A 25,450-nucleotide genomic window follows, 5' to 3' on the forward strand; every position below is an offset into this window, starting at 1 on the left:
TAAGTACCAACCCGGAGATTGGGTCCTGATAAAGACTTGGAAGGAGAAGCTGACGCCCATCTGGGAGGGACCCTTCCAGATCCTTCTGACATCTGACACCGCCGTCCAGACTCAGGAGCGGGGGTGGACCCATCGCACTCGCACCAAGGGACCTGTGGACGCTCCGGAGGCCTGGACCGCAGTTCCAGATCCGGACAACGAACTAAGACTGCATCTTAAGAGAACATAAGATCTCCCCGATGGACAATTCCTCACCTCTGCTTAGGAGGTGAAGGATCTTCGGTATTTCTCTCTCGATCATAATACCATAGTCACTCTTTTGTTTTGTAAGTAGTGTAATTGCGTGTATTGCTAGAGGCCCCCACATCCAATCCATCCATCCCCGGCTGCACTAATGGTGTCACTCCTTGGGGTCGACCAAGGCGACCTAGGGGGCCTTAAGATGGGCCTTCTGGGAGGATCGAAAGGACCAACTCCGGTATTGGGGATGCTCCTGTTGGCCTCCAGCGTTTGCTCAGCCTTGCCCATCAATCCCTCTCCCATTGGAGAAAACCGGTTCCAGTAATTAATCCAGACGATTGCTGTAACATTTAATCTGACTGACTGCTGGATCTGTGGTGGGCCACAAGGCTCAACCCAATGGCCTTGGGTATCCGTTCCCCTCAGCCCCGCTTGGATTCTGAGTAATCGGTCACAAACACATAATGGGACAGGGTTCTGGAAAGCAGAGGAGGAACAGGAATGGGCCTTAGCGGCAGCCCCGGAAAGTAAATATTGCCTAAATCAGACTGGAATAGGGATGGACGTTAGCCGCTGTGATTACACTTATACAAGGAAGACCATTCTCAAAACCATCAACTGTTCACAGTATAAGGATCAATGGAATCAGACCCATGTCAAGTGCTCTAACAGAACCTGGGTGTCATGCCTCAATCACCCTCCTAACGCTCCAGATGAGTTGGCTAATAGTTCCTCATGCCACTATAAGTTAGGAGGAGGGGGCTCAACTAGGGGCATGTGCAAAGGGAACTTAGATCATGCCAAGTGTAAGGCAGCAAATCAAACTGGTGATTGGACAAGGGTCCATTATGAATGGAAGTGGCAAAATCAGATGTGGAGAGGGGGACTAACTCAGTTTTGGAGTCTTCAAAACAAAACAGGGGCAAGTTGTGTAGGACAGTGTGAGTGGAAGGGCAAACAAAAACTTTGGAAGTACCAGTACGATCACAACTACAGAGCAGGACCCTTGGGGCTAGTGGATCAGCAATATTATCCTAATATACGAGACAGCGAAAATCCAACTCGTATATTTAAGGAAAAACAGCCGGCCCTAAAGGGACACTATTGGATTTGTGGAAAGACAGCCTACACCCATCTTCCTCTAAATTGGACTGGGGTTTGTTATATAGGATTAATTCGGCCCAAATTCTCCTTCCTACCAGAACAAGCTGGAAAGCATCTGACCATTCCATTATATGAAGAAATGGGGAGGCTGACAAGAAGTATAGATACCTCCCTTACCCAAGCTGGAAACTCCAATGGGCGGGGAAAGGAGTGGCCCCCTGAAAGAATGATTAAAGAATATGGGCCTGCAACCTGGGCTCAAGGTGGAAGTTGGAGATATAGAACTCCCATCTACATGCTGAACAGGTTAATTAGACTACAAGCCATTGTGGAAGTCATCACCAACCAAACTGCTAAGGCATTGAACCTGTTAGCAGACCAAGCGACTCAGACACGGGAAGCAGAAATACAACATAGATTAGTAGAAGTAGGAGAAGTCTGTGGGAAACTCAACCTTACCAATTGTTGCATGAAAATCGACGATAATGGAAGACTAGTCAAAGAGATAACACAAGACATCAGGAAGCTAGCTTACGTCCCTGTTCAAACATGGAGCTCCCCCTATAATAGTTCATGGTGGGCATGGTTCGGAGGTAGTTGGTGGAAGTAGGTTCTATGGTTTGGCCTGATTGCTCTCAGTGGAATTGTCCTCCTACCCATTTGCTGATTACAGGGATCGTACAAAGTTCCTTATCCAGAACGGTCAAGACAGAAGGAAATGTTCAAATGATGATCATGAAAAGCCAGGGATGGCTCCCAATAGAACGGGTTGACTCTGACAGGGATGATGTCGATGTCCAATGCTCGGTGGCTTTGAGAAAATTTGAACACAAGTAACTTGTGAGGAACCCTCAAGGATTTCCAAATATAAGAGGAGGGATTGAGTGGGATAAAATGGCTGACCATAGTGTTGAGGTATCCTCAGTTAGCTGAAAATGGTGAAATACTAGACTAAGGTTACATCCCCCCCCCCGAGACCACCTGACCATTGGAAACACAAACTAGGCAAAAAATTCCCTAATAAGGAAAGGAATTCCGCCCAACCAATGAAAACAAAAACCAACAGGAGATGGGGGGGGTTCTTTGTCTTTTCTCTATTTAACTAGCTGCTCTGCTTCTGTAAAACGGGCACTCCTTGTTCCGATTCGTCGGAGCCGGGACTGTCCCCGCTTCTTGCAAGAACCGTAATAAAACTCTTTTGATTGTTACCTTGAGACAACTCCAAGCATTTATTTTGAATAAGGGTCTTGGTATCCCACACATCTCTATGCTCATGTCTCCCAAGTCTACCTCTTCTCAACAGTTTCACATTTTCACTTGCCTTCTGGATGTGCCTACTGGATGTCCCACCAACACCTTAATTTTAACACGTCCTCATCTTCCAACAAGCTCTCTCCCCTCCAAGTTCTCCATCACTGTTGACAACACCACTATTCTCCAACTCACAAGCCCACACAACCTCATTATTCTCAACACCAAGTCAGTCACGAAGACCTAGCAGCTGAACCTTCACAGCATCTCAAGAATGGTTACCCATCCATCTCCACATCAGGCACAAACTCCGACATCAGCTCTAAAACACAATGAACTTTCTCCTTCCTACATAACCTCGCTAATCTCCTACTACATCCAGCCCACACACTTCACTTCCCTAATACCAACCTACATACTATGCATCAATTTCATCTCTTCCTTCTCTCTTTTCATTGGCCCCTTGCTCACAATTTCCATCCTGCCTGAAACACCTTTCCCCTTCATATCAAACAGATCACACTCTCTCCATCTTCAAAAGCCTACTAAAATATTTCCTTCAAGAAGCCTTCCTTAACTTCTCATCTCCCCACTCTGTTCTCTCTCCTTCCTGTATCATCTATGCACTTGGGTCTGTACCCACTCAGGTACTCATCCCACCCCAGAGCACTCATGCACATATCCTTATACTGTCAATTTCCTCTTACTGAAATTTGGTCTGTCTCCCCTACTAGATTGTAAGCTCCTTGTGGGCAGGGATCATGTCTATCAAGTCTATTGTTTTAATGAGATGTTCATCCCCTTGATTCTATTTGTTGCTATTGTTCTTGTCTGTCTGTCTCCCCCGATTAGACTGTAAAGCCGTTGGGGAAGCAGCATGGCTCAGTGGAAAGAGCCTGGGTTCGACTCCCGGGTCTGCCACTTGTCAGCTGTGTGACTGTGGGCAAGTCACTTAACTTCTCTGTGCCTCAGTTACCTCATCTGTAAAATGGGGATTAACTGTGAGCTTCACGTGGGACAACCTGATTACCCTGTATCTTCCCCAGCGCTTAGAATAGTGCTCTGCACATAGTAAGCGCTTAACAAATACCAACATTCTTATTAAGTCTATAGTATTATATTGTCCCAAGCACTTAGTACAGGGTTCTGCACAAAGTAAGCACCCATTAAATGTCATTGATTGGTTGACTGATTGCAAAACTGTAATGAGGCTGCCTCACGCAACCTAAACAGTCCACTTCATTCATTCAATAGTATTTATTGAACGCTATGTGCAGAGCACTGTACTAAGCGCTTGGAATGTACAAATTGGTAACAGATAGAGCCAGTCCCTGCCCTTTGACGGGCTTACAGTCTAATAGGGGGAGACGGACAGACAAGAACAATAGCAATAAATAGAATCAAGGGGATGAACATCTCATTAAAACAATAGCAAATAAATAGAATCAAGGCGATGTACATTTCATTAACAAAATAAATAGGGTAATAAAAATATATACAGTTGAGCGGATGAGTACAGTGCTGAGGGTATGGGAAGGGAGAAGGGGAGGAGCAGAGGGAAATGGGGGGAAAAGAAGGTTTAGCTGCGGAGAGGTGAATGGGGGCGGTAGAGGGAGTAGAGGGGGAAGGGGAGCTCAGTCTGGGAAGGCCTCTTGGAGGAGGGGAGTTGTAAGTAGCATTTTGAAGAGGGGAAGAGAATTAGTTTGGCGGAGATGAGGAGGGAGGGCGTGGCCCAGGGGTCAATGGCAGGAAAGGAGAGAACAGGGAACGGTGAGGAGGTGGGCGGCAGAGGAGCGGAGCGTGTGGGGTGGGCAGTGGAAAGAGAAAAGGGAGGAGAGGTAGGAGGGGGCAAGGTGATGGAGAGCCTTGAAGCCTAGAAGCCTTGAAGCCTTCAATTGTGATTGATCCAAGCTGCTGCCTTGGCTGTCCACCTCTCCTAGGCCTATGGTATAGCAGCCTCCCTGGAACAGAGACTGAGTGATCTCTGGAAGCCACAGCAGGAGTTTTCCAGCTCTGGAGAAGACTAACCCATCTCCAGAAAAGTATACAGAACTACGGTTCCATGCAAGATTAGCCTTATTTTGACCCATTTATTGGGCAAAATCCTTTAAGGTGACTGGGAAACCAATCAGAAAATGTGACTCATTAGTGGGTCATAAATCGATTCTTTCAGTCAGGTGAACAGCGATCAGAGAAGAAGGCCTAGGCACACCCTTAATCCACTCAAATGTTCTTTACGTAATTTGTACCCATAATTGCCATAGTTCATCAAAAAATAAGAGCGTGCCACCTTAAGATTTGAGAGCTACTAGAAACTTCAAAATAAAGCTCTTTAAGTGAAGGCATTCATTGCTTAAACTCTTGGTGCTTAATTAAACTAAGTATCCACAATTAAAATTGAGGACCACCACTCCACTCCTCCCTCTCAACTGAATGTGTGGTAAAATTTATAATCTTAAAAGCCACTGGTTGACTAGACTGAAGTACCTCCACCCTTTCATGCTCTGTGTAAATTGGACACTTCTGGAAAATATGGCTCACACTGTACTATTAATTCTGCAACAGCTATGTAAGTACCCACTTGGCTCTAAATTGGTTTTAAATTGGAATGAGCACTGTGAAAACATTTCCAAAGAGAATTATACTAGCATCATTTATAAATCATTCCCAAATGTCAATAATACACACTTATTAACTGTTCATTAAGTCACTTGATTTAAGAGATTAACATGTCATTACCTGATTCCTTGGCTTGATATATTCCAGTCATAATTCCATGCCTAAATCTTGTCCTACCTTACTGTCAACCCATTTCCTTTTATGTTAATAATTGTGAAGACCATATTTTTCAGAAAATATACAGGGACTGGGTATTACGAATGTTCATCCACCATTAAACTCCCCACTAGACTGCACACTCTGAATTTTAAACAAATCAAGAATAATAATAATTAGGGTATTTGTTAAGCACTTACTATGTGCCAAGCACTGTTCTAAGCGCTAGGGTAGATACAAGATCATCAGGTCATCCCACGTGGGGCTCACAGTCTTAATCTCCATTTTACAAATGGGGATCAATCAATCTATGGTGTTTATTGAGTGCTTACTGTGTGCTGATCACTGTAATAGGTGCTTGGGGTAGTACAACAGGGTTGGTAGATGGGATCCACTCTCACAGAGCTTACAGTCTACTAAATTAAAGTATCACCAAGGGCAGGGATTGCGGCTACCAATGCTATTACACTGTACTCTCCCAAACCCTCAGTACAGGGCTCTGCACACAGTAAACACCCAATAAATACCACAGATGACTAAGCAAGAAAGATAACTTTGAAGCTCCTTCCATTTTCTTCTTTCAAAGAGCTAGAATTTCTTGACCTTAAGGTTATAGTATTCACAGCACAGCATTCCGTTACGTATGGTGGCTTGACTTTTCTTCTGAAGAGTGAACTGTTGCTATAATTTAGTTCAATTTTTTCATTTGTCTTTTGAAATGGATAAGGATTCCCAGGGATAATTAAGCATATTTTAAAGAAAGCAAATAACTCAGCACATTTGTTACTTTTCATTGCTCCATTAAATTGAAAAAGAATGTGTTTTAGAAGCTAGCCCTGACAATAACGAACCTATACTGAATGTTTTCTGAGACACTATCATTCCAAATCAATCAATGGTTGTTACAGAAGACTGTACTAAGAAGTTGGGAGAGAACAATACAAGAGTTGGTGGGCACAATCCCTGCCCACAAGAAGCTGATAGTCTAGAGGATGAGACAGACATTAAAACAGTTAACAAGTAGGGGAAATGGGAGAGATTGAGAATAAGTACTTAAGTGCTGTAGGGCTGGCATCGAAGGTGGGGTGAATATCAAACCACAATAAAAAGTATCAGACCATATTATAAGTGTCTTCTAATACAGAAACTTACAATTTTCTCTGAAATTCCCATCATTTTCTTTTCTTGATAAACGTTCCCATCCTTAGCCCTAAAAATCTACAAAATACACATCTGATCATCTCCAAAATGAAATGTGCATCTTCCTGGTTTATGTAAATTATATTACTTGCAGCCCTCAAATTTCTTTTGTGGAAACATTTAATTCAAAAAACAGCATCTCTTTGCCTTGATTTTCATTATTTCAAAGAGTTGCCTGTTCTCAAGACATTTTAATTAATATGTGCTAACATCACACTACTGTTCATTTAAAGAATATCTCATTGAACATGAAAGGCTTATATTTTATATTCTCTTTAATAGAAACTCTCAAAATTATGGAAAGTAAAAGACTAATAACATGCTATCAGTTTTATTTACTGAAACACAAAAGAAGAATTAATTCCAAAAGAGAGTTTAGCAAAAGAAAAAAACATTTGAAGAATTAAGTTTATACTATATACTTATAAGATCCAAATTTTTTGACTAATCATTTCATTTTTAATATCACTGATATTGATTTAAAAATACAATTACTTCTAAAATGCTTTTATGGCTGTTACTTGCTGTATTAAAGTTTGAAAAAAATAAGTATTTTGCTGAAAAAGTCTGGTTATACAAGCGTGCTTATGCAGAACCTCCATATTACCATTTATCTAATCCACAGTTGAGAGCTTTTATGAAAGAAGAAAAGAGGTATGGATTGAATGAGCACACAGCCCATTATTTTCACATTTAAGATGCTTTGTTACTACAGTTTATGCCAAAGCACAAACTGCTTATCTTACAGGAGCAGGAAAATGTATTGCATCTGGCACAGGAAACTCAAACCATGTAGAGTACTGGTAATTCTATCAAAACACAATTTTGGTAAACTTTTTGAAAATTGAATCTGAATAATTACTGCCTCAGGATCATTTTAAAAATCAGAAATATATGCATAGGAAAAATATATTTGGAAAGTTATATTGGTTTAGGTTAATTTACAATCAGATCTTCATATGTAGAGTAAATTTTAGCACAAAATTGTGCCCATAATACTTATGAATGCAATTATAGGATGATTTTTCCCAATAAGACCCTGAGTCTTGGTCTACATAAGGATGAAATTAAGACAGTAGATTCTTGGCCAACATACTTCTTCTGAATATGTGATCATGATAATTCAACACAGTTCACTTCCTAGTTTATAATAAATGCCTTGGGAAACAAAACTACCACTGTAATTTAAAACTAAACACCTGGGAATCTTGTTGCCCACAAAAAGAGGGCTCCCAAATGTGATTGTCCATTAAGAAAACTTTCATTCAGTTCATCGGAGAACGAGTCTAAACTCCCATGAAAAAATATCTTAATAAAAGCAAGTCATGGCACTGCATAGCTTCAGATCTCCCCTGCGTCAACATGTTGTCAAGACATGTTTAGCAGAAACCACACAGTCCCTTATTCCCATGTTATCCTAGGGCCCCAGTTCTGACCTGTTTTGTGGCATCACATAACTTTAGTTCTCCTGAAACACACCACCCTCCTCCTGCATCATGCTGGGGCTCTGTTACCAACTTGTCTGAACAGGGAAGGGACTGAATAGCATTAGTATGTCTCCACAAATGATAGAATATTAGGAAGAGAGGCAGTGTAGCTTAATGATAATGGCATTGGTTAAGCACTTACTATGTGCCAGGCACTGTACTAAACGCTGGGTTGGATGCAAGCAAATCGGGTTGGACACAGTCCCTGTTCCACATGTGGCTCACAGTCTCAATCCCTATTTTACTGATGAGGTAACCGAGTCCCAGAGAAGTCAAGTGACTTGCCCAAGGTCACACAGCAAACAAGTGCCAGAGCTGGGATTAGAAAGTGCTTGGGCCTGGATCCTAGTTCTAAGTCACTTGCCTGCTTTGTGACTTAACTTCTCTGTGCATTAGTTTGCTCACCTGTAAAAGTGGGGCTTAAATACCTGTTTCCCAGTTATAAAATGGAGATTAAAAATCTCTTCTCCCTTTCTCTTATACTGTAAGCCCCATATAGGGCAGAGACTATTTCCAATTGAATCATTTTTATTCTACCCCAATGCTAGATGAGTGCTCAGAACATATGAGCTTAATAAATACCACTATTATTATTTTGGCTGTGGTTGTTCTGACTGCCCCTACTGCTGTAAATAATTTAAGTCAGCTTAACTACCCCATTATGCAATTTATTTTACTGTCTGTACCTTGTTAGATTGTAAACTCCTTGAAGGGAGGAATCTAATCTAGTGCACAGAATAAGCACTCAATCTCAATAAATACTATTGTTTGAATTAACTGAGGAAGCAGCATGACTTAATGGGGGGGGGGGGGGAGAAGAAAACAAACTGGCCTGGAAGTCAAAGAGTCAGAGGACCTGGGTTCTAGTCCCAGCTCTTCCACTTGCTTGCTGTGTGGACCGCTGCTTTGGTTTCCTCAATTGTAAAATGGGGATTTAGCACTTATTTTCCCTCCTACTTAGACTAAGTCCCATTTGGAACAGGGATTCAGTCTGACCTGATTAATTGTATCTACCCCAGCACTGCCCCTCTCAGGATCACACCTGGAGAGTTTCCAGTTCTCTACCAGTTTCGGCTATGGGAGGGAGAGTCAAGCAGAGGCATACCCATTCCATTCTTAGCTTGGCCAGTGGCTAGCAGGTGGAAGGCAATCTGCTGCAAGTTAAAACTCACCTGTCCTGGGCAACAGCAGCAAGGGAGTTGAGGACAGAGATTCAAATTTACTGCATGGAAGAAGGCAATGGTAAACCATTTCCATATTTTTACCAAGAAAACTCTATGGATATACTACAGAGCGGGTGTAGGGGGAGATGGGGCATCCTGGGAGACATGTTCATGGAGTCGCTATGGGTCAGAAACAACTCGACAGCATAAGACAGGGCAACTACCCCATTGGATTGTAAGTCCCATACAAGGCAGGGACTATCTTTTGCTTCTGAACTCTCCAAGCTTGCATGGTGTGCATGGTTGGCACACGTGGTACTGCAAAGCGCAGAAGAAAAGAAATAGCTCTGTGTCACTCTTCTTGATCAGGATGATTTAAAGTAATGTGAATTTGGGGAAAAATTATCTAGAAAATTTTCTATGTTAATCATGGCCTTTAAGTTGGAAACACTGGCTAGGTTACAGAAAGAATCAGCAGTTGGTAAATCCCAAATTTTATTGAGTTCAATAAAATCATTTTTCCATTGGGATTTTTATTTTCAAGAAGAGGATGGGTACAGGCCCTTGAATAGTTAAAACATTCACATGTTGAAAGAAATAGCTGTGTCATATGAATTTCCTTTGGAGAGAAAATTGCAGTGTATCAAATATGCTAGAGGATAAATGCATGTGCCACTCTCTGGAATATTTACTTGCTCACGTGAAATAGCTTCCAAGTGCTAATTCTGACCTTCATTTTATTAACAATATAAGTTACTGTTCTGTAACTAATTATACTAATAATGTGGTAACAAATAACCTTGTAGCTAATAATACCTTATACTTATATGAGGCTTCTGAGTCCAAAACTTAATGCATACTGCAAATCACCTCACCATTCCAAGGCAATCACCTATGGAGTGTAATGAAGGAGTGAGTTATGTGGAGTCAAATAATACCTATCCAAGTACGAGATATAAGGTAGAATTTTAGATCCTGGGGAAAAACCACTTAACTAAAATGCCTAGAGCAACCATGATAATTTTAAAATCTGGATCACATTCTTAGAGCCTGAAGGGAATCAAACTGGGCTTTTAAAGTTATCTGGCTGTGGATTGGTAAGCATTTTAATTAAAATAGAACTATAAGGTTCAGTGCTAGTATATTGGTAAATGCGGAGAGAAGCTATTCAGCCTAGTGGATAGAACATGGGCCTGGGAGTCAGAAGGTCCTGGGTTCTACTCCTGGCTTTGCCACTTATCTATTGTGTGACCTTGGGCAAGTCACTGTGCCTCAGTTACCTCATCTGCAAAATGGGGATTGAGAATGAGAGCCTCATGTGGGACAGGGACTGTATCCAACCTGATTACCTTGTAGGTACTCCAGCGCTAGTACATTGCCTGGCACAGACTAAGTGTTTAACAAAAGCACTTAAAAAAACATGAAAATTTGGCAGGTAGATACCATTGCTGTCACCTGAAAAATGTTTAAAATCCATTTGCAAACAGGAGCTACAGAATCTATAACATATGGATAGATCCTCTCTGTACCTATGGTTGCAGCCAAGACACCACCGTTCCCTCCTAAACTGCCTTAGGAAGATGAAGGATTAAATCACACTTTGAGACTCCACATTACTTCAAGACTGAAGCTTACATCACATGATGATGATGATAAAAGCATCACCCTGTTGGAACAATAGATAAACATGAGAGTCCTGGAGTGAAAAAAATCTGACCAGAAATATTGATTATAGTGTTAGAGGTTTGCATAGTGCTTGTGACAGGCTCTGTCACTGATTTCTACTGGGGTATGGAGTGCAGCAAGCAAGTAGATGGGCAGTGGTGTACCACATTCAAAGGGCACATGGAGGTTGTGGTTTCTTACATTCACAAAGTACTTGAAGTCAAAGTGACTGCAGCCTAGTGCCAATGCTGTGCCATAGCACTATGAATCAGCAGAAGGTTACTTTGGTAGCTACTGCAGTCTTCATCCGCAATAGCCAGATAGCTATCTTTCAAGATACCTGCTGGGGCTCACAAAATGCCCTAAGTGATTCTTCATTTAGAAACCATTACCACTGATGGCAGAGCCCCTACAGATTGAAGCGAGACTGGAACCCAGGTCTCCAGATTCCTACAGCAGTGCTCTTTCCACTAGAACAACAACTTCGGGTTATTAATATAGAGCACTGGAATGGAAGAAAAGAATATCAGAGTTCCAGGCCTTCCAGTGCCTAGTACCTTGGGGGAAGACAAGACCTGTTTGTTTCTAATGATACTCCAGTTTTTCCTCATCACATCAATTACCGTATGCAGTCTATCCATTACCGTCAACCCAATACCTCATTAGATGGGCTATTCAGGTCTTCTTGGAAAGGTGTTTCCAAAAAAAAAAAAAAATTCAAGTATTTATAATAGCATCCTGTTTAGGACAAAGAGAAAAAAATTAAATTTATTTTAATTTTTATTTAAAAATGAATGAAATAATAAGAGTGATGACTGTCCAACCCCACTTCAGAAAAAAAGTTACTGGTTAATATTTTCCATTGGTTCCACAAATAAATATACACCAAAAGTGCTTGTTCAGGGAGAAATTATGCTTTTAAAACTTTGTTAAAAAGAAGTTGTCTGTAAAAACATGTTAAAGCCACACCAGAGAAATGATCCAAGGGTTATATTCTGCCCATTACCGATCACCATTTTACCCTTCTTGCCAGCCGCTCCCCAGACATGACATTTTTGAAACATTTTTAAGAGCGCAAGCAGAATACCACTGTACACTTTTTACAAGACAAAGATCCCATATCCTTATTTACATACCCTACACAGTGGACCAGGAAATGCATTACTGCCTTGTAAAAAGAGTGACATATTGATATTTTGTTTTAAAGTTCTTTAACATTCTGTGCCAGTAATTGTAGTGCTCCCTCCTCAATCATTAATTCTACATTTTAGTAATTCATGTAGGAAAACCCGTCTCTGGTACCAAGGGATTAAATTAGTAAATTATAAGAGATTGACGTAATAGGCAAGACAATTGTAAAAGGTTAGCCTAAGTTTAAAAATCACCATAATTGTGCTTTGTCATCAATAGCTTGAAGAGCTTCATATCTTTCTGTCATTGTAGAAATAAATTTAGATCAAAGAGTAGCACAGGCAAACAAGCATGCTTTTATGATGGGGAAATTATGCTACTAATCACACACAAGTGATGAAATACAAAAATGTTCATTTAATACTACAGTTTTAAATGTGCTACTCCTACCCTTCACAGTACAACGATAAATAATATGTTCATTGAATAGATGTGAGAGACAGATGTTTACACACATTAACACACTGGTGTAACTTCTTAATGAAAAATGTGCAAAACCACTCAGCTTTATGCACTGTGCTTTTAATTCTACTTTCTTATAACCACAACATAAAAACACTGGCCATTCTATCGCAAAACTTAAGGGCATTCTCTTTGTAGTGATTTTAGAAATAATGTTGAACTTTTCCATTCTTTCAGGAAGAATACACTAGTCACACTTGGAACTCATTCTACTGCATGTCATAAACAAAGAGCGTGCAAAAGCTGAATGACCCTCTCAAACCCTTTATCAATTTGAACCTTATGGATGAAGATGGGTATAATCCATGGAGATATAAAGATGTTAAGGTTTACCTTACTGCTACAGTGGTGAATCCTATTTTGTGAACTGCAGAGCAGCTCGCTTACATAGGGTCATCCAGAAACAAACAAGCAAGGCATGGGATGCTCGCAGTGTACTTCTCTCCCCTGTTCAGTAATAATATCTACTCTGGTCTGGCATACAAGCTATTGCACACACAGATCATTCATCACTTTTTAAAATTTTTTATGATGTCATTTTATACCCAACTGTAGTAACATCAACAGAAGGAGAGACTGTGATCCCATGTGGGACAGCGTGTGTGTCCAACCAGATTAGTTCTATCTACCCCAGTGCTTAGTGGTACAGGTAAAGATTCTACTTCTGAAGTTTATTTTAATCAAATCACAAATGAGGTCATCTCCCAAAGAAACAACCATTCCTCAAGTGGTGTTTCATTTACTATAGCTTTTTCTGTACGCCCAACTGGGTAAAACATGCCTGTCATATAGACACATTTCCTAAGGCATCTACTCATTACGACTGCATGGCTTACATTAAGATATGATCACATTTAGTCAACTGAAGAAATATAAACCTTACTGAAATAATTCGCTCTTCAGAGTAGTTAACCCATGAAAGCTTCTATTTGAATGATCCTCTAAGTCAACAGGATTTCCCTGGTGGTGTCATTTAAACCAGTGATCAGGATAAGTGAAGCATGATAAATAGTTAGAGCACTGCACCCCCATCAGCCAAAGCCATTGTAGCCCTAACTGTGGCAAACAGAAAGGTCATTCATTACTCATTGTGAACAAACAGACTGCACATTTGTGATAAATAACAGTCATTATTGAATTACAATACACTCTGGGAATTCTTCAACACTTCCTTGACATTAATGTACTGTACATGGTAGTCTCTCTGTGGCTTCCTAAATAATGTTCTATGTTTTATATGGGATGCTACAGGGACATTTACACCTTTTGCTTGAATTCATCACTGTGAAGGAATATTTAAAATCTTCTATAAAGAAATACACCATACAGATTCAAACACAAGTGTATACCTTATTTGGGGGAATTATTTTTAGGGTATTTGTTAAGCACTTACAGTGTTCTGAATTGCTGGGGTAGGTACATGTTAGTCTGGACACAGTTCCCAACCCACATGGAGCTCACAGTCTAAGTAAGAGGGAGAATAGGTATTAAATCCCTCTTTTACAGTTGAGAAAACTGAGGCACAGAGAAGTCAAGTAACTTGCCCAAGGTCACACCAAGCAATTGGCAGAGCCAGGATTAGACTCTAGGTTCTCTGACTCCCACACCTGGGCTCTTTCCACTAGGCAACACTGCTTCCCTATTTTAACAGTATCATGAGTTAGAGGTCTGGAATTTATACAGCAAAGATGAGGACCATGAAATTCCTTCCAAATGACTGACATCACAGTTTATAACCACCAGCATCTTTCATCCTTTAAAATCGGGGGGTGGGGTGGGGGGAGGAAATCCCAGAAACCAAAGAGAACACAAAATATATTGACAAAGTTGAGGAAACGTGAAATAAAATAAAAAAACAAGCTTAATGAAAGCAAATATTCATTAAGCTATTCTTTCCCACTCCTGGAAAAAAGGTTTTGAATGCTTTCTAGTCTTTCACCTTTACCTTGCTGGACTCTAGGATAAGCCATCTGTTGTTTTAGGTCTTGGCTTTTCGATTTATAGCATGGTAAGAAATACCATTATTATATGGAGATAATGGTACTTTAATCCATAGGAATGCTGAATTAACTTTATAAAATGCCAAACTCAAAGAGAGGCACTTTTTTTTTTTACATATTGCAACATATATACACTAAATAATATCCGATGATATATAAATTTAAAGCTCATATGGAATGAGCAGAAATTTTTAAAGTCTTATGCTTTAGGTCAGTGAAATAATGTTACCTGATGGCATGAATATTCAAGTACTATTCTCCTGCTGAGAGGGACAGGACAATGTAAAACTAAGCAGGTTACCCTCTGAGAAGTCAAGCAGTTTTGCTTTTTTTTTTTTTTTTTTTAAAAAAGAAGCTCTGCCATTTGTCCAGTGGAAAGAGCACTTCTCTAGGAATCGGGAATCCTTAGTACTAGTGGGCTGGATTCTATGGACTCCTGGTTGCACCTTACATGGAAATCTCTTACTTTAGATAGAATATGTCCTCCTACTTTTCTCTCTCTTTTTTTTTTTTAGACTGTATGGCATTGGGGGAGCGGGGGAGAGCGCGTGGAGAGTGGGCATTTAGAGGCTTACTGGGTAAATTCTCAAAGGTAACCCAAAGGCTATCCTCTGACTGGTGAGATTGATTAGAACATAGCTGAAGTCCTCAGTAAGAAACCTGAGGTACTGATTGATGCTGGGAGTCCTTAAGGGACAAGACTACTTGCACACATGCGGTCACTATGATATACAACTGAGTCACTATGATATACAATCCAGTTCCTCAGGTAGAGAACAGAGAACAACTTTTTATTCAGAGGTGACAATGCAGATCCCCAACTCTCCATCTAGAAAGAAGGGCCACCTTCCAATGGCTGATGATTCTGAAGTGCTTGTTACTGGCCTTTGTAGTTGTAGCAACAGTTTCCTAGTTAGTTTCTGTAATGGCAAAAGTTCTCCCATGAGTGTTACTAATTCTAGGTCTGAGTACCAGTTCACTTGTGAATAGGCCTGCTGTTACTCTGTGCCTGTGAAGCAGTATGGCCGAGTGGATAGAGCAGGGCCCTGGGAGTCAGAAGGTCATGGATTCTAAAACCTGCCCTGCCATGTGTCTGCTGTGACCTTGGGCAAGTCACTTCACTTCTCTGGGCCTCAGTTACCTCATCTGTAAAATGGAGATTGAGATTATGAGCCCCAAGTGGGACAGGGACTATGTCCAACCCAATTTGCTTGTATCCACCCCAGTACTCAGTACAGTGCCTGGCACATACTAAGTGTTTAACAAATACTACATTCATTATTATTACTCTCTGGGCAGGCTGGATAGTGTACCTTATTTAGGGACTACACCCACATAATCTCTGCCAGCATCTATCTGCCTCTATGTATTTCAGGTGGGCCCCTTTAAGCCATCTTTAGCTACTTGGGCTGACTTTACTGTCTGAAAGGTGAGATGTCTCAATCCTTTTTTTACTGGGCCAACTTGTGTGTAGCCTACTCATTTGGGGCTTATCTGGCCACCTCAAGATGACTGCATAATTCAAATTATTATACACCTATGTAAGAACCCAGAGTACAAGGTGATGGTGTGAGGTTAATGAAAATTAGGGGTTCTTAGAGTAACTGGATATTGATTTAATTTGGCCACCATGTGGCAGCAAAAACTCACTGAGCAAGAACCCCTTGTTACAGAAATAAGGCCAAGAGCACATGGAAACATGCCATATTTTTTTTTTGATCCTGTGATTTCTAAAAGAACTAAGTTGAGAGGGTCTTGTGGTAAACTGTTGAGCTAGGGTTTTAGATAAATAGCACCTTAAGGGATCTTTAACCTGCAAAAATTTTAATTATATGTATTCTAGGCTATCTGATGCTTTGCAGCTTTGTCATACATCACCCATAGGCTTTAAACCAGATTCAGGAAACAAGAAATAAATCCCATTATTACTGCATCATAACATCACCTTTGGTTTGCTATTCTGCCCCCAATCTGCCTCTCCATAGCATTTTCCAGTTAAAGAAATTGAATGTCTGGAAATACAGAGGCCATCAAGAAATACTGAGGAACAATTTTCACTGGTATCTGCCGGTCAGGTAATTAAATGTTCACAGAAATAGGTACTGGATACTCCATGCTTTGCAGAGGTCTTCTCTCTTCCAAATAAAGGTTCTAAGGTATAGAGTCCACAACCAGATAATTATTCATTCATTCAATAGTATTTATTGACCGCTTACTATGTGCAGAGCACTGTACTAAGCGCTTGGAATGAACAAGTCGGCAACAGATAGAGACAGTCCCTGCCCTTTGACGGGCTTACAGTCTAATCGGTGGAGACAGACAGACAAGAACAATGGCAATAGAGTCAAGGGGAAGAACATCTCGTAAAAACAATGGCAACTAAATAGAATCAAGGCGATGTACAATTCATTAACAAAATAAATAGGGTAAAGAAAATATATACAGTTGAGCAGACGAGTACAGTGCTGAGGGGATGGGAAGGGAGAGGGGGAGGAGCAGAGGGAGATGAGGGGAAAAGAGGGTTAAGCTGCGGAGAGGTGAAGGGGGGGCGGTAGAGGGAGGGAGAAGGGGAGCTCTGTCTGGGAAGGCCTCTCAAGCCTTCCTAATGTCTCCAAACAAGTAATTACTGACAACTACCTTTACACACAGGCATTCGTATATATGGCCCCCACCATGTGTAGCATCATAGAATCTTAATATCCTTAAACTACTTCACAACAATAACGCTGGGCACATCAGAATTGAAGGTACCTTATCAGAGCCTTTCCTAATAGAGTAAAGCAGAGCTTTGTACTAGGTACAGTCTTTTTTATTTTTTAATGGCATCTGTTAAGTGCTTACTATGCAGTAGGCACTATATTAAGTGCTAGGGCAGGTACAGGTCCATGTCCCACATGGGGCTTACAGCCTTAATGCCTGCCCATTTTACAGATGAGGTAACAGACACAAAGATGTTAAGTGACTTGGCCAAGGTCAAGGGTTGGACCTTGTTCTATTTTATTCAACTTATTCTATACAGCCATGCTCAAGTACAAAACAAGAAATATGGAAGCTGGTGCTGGAGTACAATTTCAATCTTCTGGGAAGGTCTTTCAACTCAACTGGATGGCAGCATTATCAGAAGTTCTTGAATCACTCATGCGGGAACGCCTATACGCTAATGAATGTATATGTCACTCCCTTGCATGCTGGTAAAACTTTTACAGTAACCTTGGTGATCAGAGGTGTGGTTTGACTTCTATGTATCACTGGGGCTCTCCCAATCCAGGAAGGTCCTGGTTGGTATGAACTGGGGGTGCTCACGACACAGCCCACAACAGGCAACTCTTCACACAACCAGGAATTGCCATTGTCACAGAGCTGAATGTTGCCACTGAGTTTTGTCTGAATAGACCACTGTTTCATGATAGAGCGATTACTGAGGGAGTAGAAAACTGAACCACAAAGTGAACTATAAATCAAGTCTGTATTAAGAGATTCAAAATGCATGGTGTCAACTTGACATCACATCATTGAAATCTGCCCTTTCGCTCCATTCATACTGCTACCATGTTAATCCAATCACTTATCCTATCCCACCTTGATTACCATATCAGCCTCCTTGCTGACCTCCCTGCCTCCTGTTTCTCCCCACTCAGGTCCATATGTCACTCTGCTGCCCAGATCACTTTTTTTCTTTATAAAAATGTTCAGAACATTCCCCAACTCCTCAGGAAACTCCAGTGGTTGTCCATCCACCTCATCAACAAAACTTCTCACCGATGGCTTCAAAGCATTCAATCACCTTGCCCTCTACCTACCTCACCTCCAGCCCACACACTTCATTCCTCTAATGCCAACATTCTTCTCACTGTCCCACGATCTCACCTATCTCGCCACCGACCCCTCGCACATGTCCTGCCTCTGGCCTGGAATGCCCTCCCTCCTCAAATCTGACAGACAAGTATTCTCCCCGCCCTTCACGGCACATCTCCTCCAAGAGGCCTTCCCTGACTGAGCCCTCCTTTCCTCTTCTCCCTCTCCTTTCTGCATCACCCTGACTTGTTCTCTTTGCTCTTCCCCTCTTCCAGCCCCACAGCACTCAAATACATATCTGTAGTTCATTTATAATAATGTCTCTCTCTCCATCTAGACTGTACGTGCTTTGTGGACAGGGAATTTGTCTGTTATATTGTACTCTCCCAAATGCTCTGCACACACTAAGTGCTCAAATACAGTTGAATGAATGAACACCAGTATTCAGTCCAATGTTAGCTATACAGGCAATGGTAGCATTCAGTGTTTTTTATGCCTATAAGACCTAGAACTACCACAGGTGTCACATCATCTTCTATAAACACCACCACCATCTATGTGCAAACTTAACATTAGGTGGAAGCACTGTGCTCTAGTGGAAAGAGCACAGACTTGGGAGTCAGAGGGTTCTAATGCTGGTTCCACCACTTGTCTGCTGTGTGACCTGGGACAAGTCGTTTGACTACTCTGTGCCTCAACTACCTCATCTGTGAAATGGGGATTAAGACTGGGAGCCCCATGTGGGACACAGACTGTGTCCATCCTGATTAGCTTGCATCTACCTCAGCACTTAGAAGCAGCGTGGCTCAGTGGAAAGAGCATGGGCTTTGGAGTCAGGGCTCATGAGTTCGAATCCCAGCTCTGCCATTTGTCGGCTGTGTGACTGTGGGCAAGTCACTTAACTTCTCTGTGCCTCAATTCCCTCATCTGTAAAATGGGGATTAAGACTGTGAGCCCCACATGGGACAACCTGATTCCCCTATGTCTACCCCAGCGCTTAGAACAGTGCTCGGCACATAGTAAGCGCTTAACAAATACCAACATTATTATTATTATTACTTAGAATAGTGCTTAATATAGTATAGTATAGTGCCTGATACATAGTAAGCACTTAAACAAATACCATTTTAAAAGGCTGTATCATAAAGAGTGAGGTCCCAAAGGGCAGTTAAACTATCAGCAGAGAAAGTTATTAATGACATATCTTCACTGGACAGGACAAGTGAGGAGAATGGATAAAACACCAGGATATCAAAACTATCATCTATGATCACCTGAAAAAAGGTGTACCAAAAAAATACTTTAAAGGCACAATGAAGCAAAGGAGAAGAAAAGATCATCCTGTTGTACTGCAATCAGAAAGGGGATAACTGCCTTGGAACAGGAAAGTAAAACAGCTCCAGGTTCTCTGGGAAACAGCTATAAATTTACACAAATGCAGGCAAACTCCCCAGTGGTCAGAATTTCAATATAGATCGGCTTACATGATAAGAGGGAAAGGGAAAGGCATAAACAAAAGCATCCACTGCTTACACCTTTTGTAGCAAATATAAAGACAACTGAAGACTACTATTTTGAGTCACAGTAGAATTAACTTTGAGCTAAGCTTTTACCTTGGCTCAGGGAGAGAAAATAGTCCATTCAATATTTCAGGTTAGCTGTGGAACTTTTCCCTATCAGAACAAAATGAGTTTTCAATGCCCAGAAATTCCCAAATATATAGACCTTTTGGGGGGGGGGGGGCAGAGACCAGGGGAGATTGACACATTTAACACCTAATTCAATTTGAACACCAAAAAATAAAAAAGTCCCTTATGAATCACCAGAATGCTTACCTGAATACAACGAGTTTTGCCTGAAAGAGATAGGAACTAAGGCAAATATTTTAATTTAACTTTGTCTTGGTGTCAGGTTTTTGGGAAAACTTTAATCCAGTTTTCTTCACTGCTTCTGGTAGACTATACCACTGGATGTCTCAGACCAACACATCCAAACTTGTCACCAATTTTCATCTTGAATGCACAACTTATTTGACCCTTATTGTTTTAGATTGAGGTTCTAGACTAAATTCATTGTGGGTAGGTAATATGCCTGCTTATTGTTATATTGTACTCTCCCAAGTGCTTAGTAGAGTGCTCTGCACATGGAAAGCTCTCAGTAAATATGATTGAATGAATATTGGAAAAGGATTCTGACTATGCTATATACATCTTCTTGCATGCCATTGGTACTCACAAATGACAAGTTGCAGCAATCAATGGTATTGAATAAGTGCTTACCATATGCAGAGCACTGTACTTAGCACTTGGGAGAGTAAAACACAATAGAATTGGTAGGCACAAACCTGCCCACAAGGAGCTTATAGTCTAGCAGGGGAAATGGATATTAAAATAAATTGCTGATAGGGAAAATGGCAGAGAATAAAGATATGTACATAATCAATCATTTATTAATCACTTATTATGGGCAGAGCATGCTACTAAGCACTTGGGAAAGTAAAACACAACGTAAATGCTGTGGGGCTAAGACTGGCATGTATCAAGGTGCTTAAGGGAAACATACCCAGAAGGGTGGGGAAATGATGATTTGTCTGGGAACCCTTCTTAAAGGAGGTATATCTGATTTTAGTAGGGCTTTGAAGATGGGGAGAGTGGTGGTCTGTTAGATAGGCCCGGTGAGGGAGCTCTAGGCCAGAGGCAGGATGTGGGCAAGGGGTTGGCAGCAAGGTAGATGAGATCAAGGAACAGTGAGTAGGTTGGCATTAGAGGAGTCAAGTGCTGAGTTGTACTAAATCAATGAAGGGGAATGCTGACTGAGTGAATGAAAATAATCAAAATAAAAAGAACCACTGTCTGAAACTGTCAACTTCAAAGAAAGAGGCACAGTTATTCTGCCTAAAATAAGCCAAATATAGAGTTTCTGTAATGAAGGAAAAATTTTCTCCCACTCTAGTTAAGGCCTTAGGACTGTACTGAAAAGGCCTTGAAAATGCAGGAGATATAGAAAGGGGGGATTTTACCCACAGTGCTCAGTTAGTCAACCAAAAGTATTTTACCAGAAGAGTAAAGGTCATTCTACCATGGGCCATCACACAAAGCACTAAAAGTCATTTGAAAGATGATCCCAGGGTTGGAAAATTCCTCTCTGTTTAAATTGGGAGGAAAAATCTCCAGCCCATTAGTGCGTTCAGCAGAAGTACAAATATAATAACCTCAAGGATATTCCTTTTTTTCCCTTAAAGTGCTTGATTTATTTTTCTTGTATGCTAGGTTTGTGGAAGATAGGAAGGAACACTTTGAGGTTATGAAGGATATTTTCCTTCACTTCAGAAAGTAACTAATCTCCTACAGTTACCAGAACCAGTTGCTGGAGTTTTCTTTGGCAGACTATTATGGCTACAGTTTAGAAACAGCATCAATGTGTTAACTGTAGTTAGCCTTTGAAATTTGACTAGCTTAGAAGCCAGAACTTTTCCAAAATGCCCAGTCATGTTTTTTAAAAAACAGATTTCAACCTTCTAACACTTTTTTTCAATTACAGGAGGTTCTGTTTTTACAATGACACGTGTAACCCAAAAACAAAAAACACTAGAAAAGGAATCCAGAAATATCACAGAAGACCTAATCCTAGAAGCTTTACTGAAGAAAAACTTTAGTTTTAACATTTCAGATTTAAATGATCTCTGGCATACAGTAAATCAGAAACATGACAATCACAACTCAGCCACTACCCCACCCTGAAACTCGATATTGGTCATTGATCTCTCCACAATGGATACAAGGAACCAAATGTTGGAACCAAATTTTGGGTGTATTCAAGTTGAATCCACTATCGTGGGTTTAATTCCATTGGAAATATGACACCCTGTGCTTCATTTTTCCCATTACATAAAAATGTGGAGTATGACCATAAATATTTACAATGTGTCGGAGGATATCACTTAGGAAGTGACAGCCTATTTGGTGTGATTTATGTCTATTTTGATTTCTCAAACTGTACAATGAATGGACTCTTAAGCAAAAGTAGAAATTTAAATCATTCATTTTTGTCTATAGCAACTTCCTGGTTGACTTTTGTCTTTGTTATGGTTCAGGAATTTCTAAAATGCCTCTTGCACATGCTCAAATTTCTCTTAGCTACTTTGGACATTCCTAAGAAATTTAAAGTAAATACTAAGTGAAAAAAACCAAAAATTGGAATCTGAGTGGAAATTTTCATCCCCCAGACCCGCACACACACACAAACTGTAAGCTTGGAATATTAAAGAACATGATTATTGCCATAGACAAAATACCAAAACTAAACAAGCTTATATACAGTTTTCACTGTGAAACTCTTCGCATCCTCTTTACTGTCCTGTAGTGACCTTTAAGGGTGAAATTCTTAGGTACAATGGAGTTCAGTTAACTGGCATATATAACATACATATATAATATATATTTATACACACACACATATATGTAATGCCTCAATCAGATTTTCCAACATCAAGTCTGATTCAATTTAAGGAGAGTACCTCCTCAATTTAATGACATTTGTGAATTGTACAGAGTAGGAAGAGTTTAAAGTTGGTTCTATAAATTGCAAAACTTCTCTAACATAAAATAAGCATAGGTTTTGAGAAAGTATTGACCAGTGCAAATAGCTGTGATCATGCTGCTCATTCTGATGGCTTGCTTCCTGCACACATGCCTAAATCTCCCCATCCTTAATAATCTTTCTATGAAGGATTGCACAATCCTGCTATTATCATTCCATTGCACCATCCAGCTATCACCTCATATCCCTCCTCTTAATTCTCTCCAAACTCCTCAATCAGGTTGTATACACCCAATGTCTCCACTTTTATCTTTTCCAATTCCCTTCTACAATTCACTTTCCACATCTTCCCTGTGTTCTCTTTCTCCAAGGTCACCAACGACCTCCTTGTTGCCAAATTTAATGAAATTTCCTAAGTCTCCAGCCTCTCGGCTGCCTTCAACACTGTGGATTGCTCCTTTCTCCTGGAAATACTAATCTTGTTTTTTCTGACACAGTTCATTCCTGGTTCTTCTCTTTCCTCTCTGGCCAATTATTCTCAGACTCTTCAACTGTCTCACTCCCAAATTGCAAGTGTCTCTGCAAGTTTGATTGTGTATCCCCCTTTTCTTCTCAATCTACACTAATTTAACTGGTTAGCTTATCTGCTCCCATGACTTCAGCTACCCCTTTTATGATGACTTCCAAATAAATCTACCACAAGCTATGATCTCCCTCCTTCAATGAAATCCTACATTTCCTCATGCCTCCAAAACTACTCTGCATGGATGTCCCACCAGCACCTCAAGCTCAATTCCTTATCTTCCCTCCCAAATCCTCTCCTCCTCCTAACTTTCCCATCACGGTTGACGAGTATTCCCCATGTCTTAAGCCTGTAACCGACTCCTCCCTCTCTGGTAAACCACATATCCAGTTTGGTGCCAAATCCTGCAGGTTGGCGGCTGACCTCTCACACACATCCTACCTCTGGCCTGGAATGTCCTCCCTCCTCAGACAGGGAATTGTTCTTCCCCACTTCAAAGCCTTATTGAAGGCACATCTTCTCCAGGAAGCCTTCCCTGACTGAGCCCTCCTCTCCTCCCACTCCCTTCTACACCTCTTATACTTGCTCCTTCATTCATCCTTCCTCCCTTCCCAACAGCACATATATATACACCTGTAATTTATCTATTTATATTAGTGTCTGTCTCCCCTTCTAGACTGTGAGCTCCTTGCAGGCAGGGAATATGTCTGATGTTATATTGTACTCTCCCAACTGCTTAGTACAGTACTTTGCAGACAGTAAGCACTCAATATGATTAATGATAAATCATATTTATTGTTTACATGTACCTAGCACTGTACTAAGCATGAGCATACAATATAACATAATAGCCCCTGCCCCGATTCCCGACAAGCCCCCCTTCACCTACCGCTCGCTGACTCATCTGCGCTTCCTCCGCCTCCACCGGGGAGCTGAGCCTCGGACCGTCCGGACCCGCGCCCGCCTCAGCCTTTCACAACCTGGATCTCCGCACCCCCGCTCGGGAACTCCGACACTACGGATCTTCGCCCCCACAGACCCCCAGCCACCAGCTTCCAGTCCACCCGCCCCCCGCCGCTCGGGCCCGGGAACATTGCGCTCCCCTTCTCCATCCTGGGGACATTGTGCTCCCCTTCTCGGCCCCAAGGACATTGTGTCCTCGGGGGACATTGTGTCCCCCTGCTCGGGCCCGGGGACATTGTGCTCCCCAACCGCTCCCCGACTCCGCCTGAGGCGGCCATTTTAGGAAGCCCCCATTCTGCCTGAGGCGGCCATTTTGGGAAGGCCTCACTCCCTCTTCCCTCTTGAGGTGATTCATCCCTCCCGCCCCAGCCCCGGGCGACAACGTCCTTGTTCTCACCATGTTACCTTACCTTAGCCGCCGCCTACGGCCGCCACCCACCCCGGACAACCTCAGCGCCCCCCCGCCGCCACAGGGTTATTTGGTCATGAGCTCTGGGACTCTCTCGGCCGCTGGCCGCTTGACTTTGAGTCTGATCGGGTAGGGTCGGCTCGTCCCCCGACCCTGGTAATCGCCTGCTTATTAACACTATTGTAGTGTGCCTTACTGTAGCATGTTGCTATATTTGCGATCTCGCTTTTTATTGTTTATTGTCGTCAGATTTTGAATTTGATCAGGTCGCCCCTTAATCGAGTCTACCCCCGACCCTGGTCATCACCCCTTTTATTAACACGACTATATTGTATCATACTGTATCATGTTGCTATATTAGCACCACTGTATTGTATCATATTGTATCATGTTGCTATATTACCGATTTCGTTTATTACTGTTTATTGTTGTCAGTGCTGCCACCCACCTCTCTGGCCTCACCATGTCCCTCCTCCCCCCCTCCCCCCTCCCGCCCCTTCCTATCCTCCCCTTCCCCTTCCCCTCTCTCGCTCAGCTCTTTCCCGCTCTCTCCTCTGTCTCCTCCCCCCCTCCTCTCTCCCGCCCTAGAACCCCACTTTACCAGCGCTACCACTCTTCCCCCTCCCCCTACTCTTCCCCCCACCAAACCCCCCCTTCACCCCCTCCCCCCTTCTCTCTTCCCC

At 41.7% G+C, this 25,450-nt stretch overlaps 1 protein-coding gene and 1 non-coding gene across 2 annotated transcripts in view; one reads left to right on the forward strand and one right to left on the reverse strand.

The window, feature by feature from the left end:
- PTPRG (protein tyrosine phosphatase receptor type G) overlaps positions 1-25,450 on the reverse strand; it is a 686,752-nt gene that overhangs the window by 438,208 nt on the left and 223,094 nt on the right. The gene's annotated exons all lie outside the window — the stretch shown is intronic.
- On the forward strand, positions 9,082-9,219 carry LOC114806976. Its single transcript, XR_003755029.1, has one exon. It is a non-coding gene; the product is annotated as a small nucleolar RNA SNORA7 (small nucleolar RNA).

The sequence above is a fragment of the Ornithorhynchus anatinus genome, chromosome X1 (assembly GCF_004115215.2).
Source record: "Ornithorhynchus anatinus isolate Pmale09 chromosome X1, mOrnAna1.pri.v4, whole genome shotgun sequence".
Lineage (NCBI taxonomy): Eukaryota > Metazoa > Chordata > Mammalia > Monotremata > Ornithorhynchidae > Ornithorhynchus > Ornithorhynchus anatinus.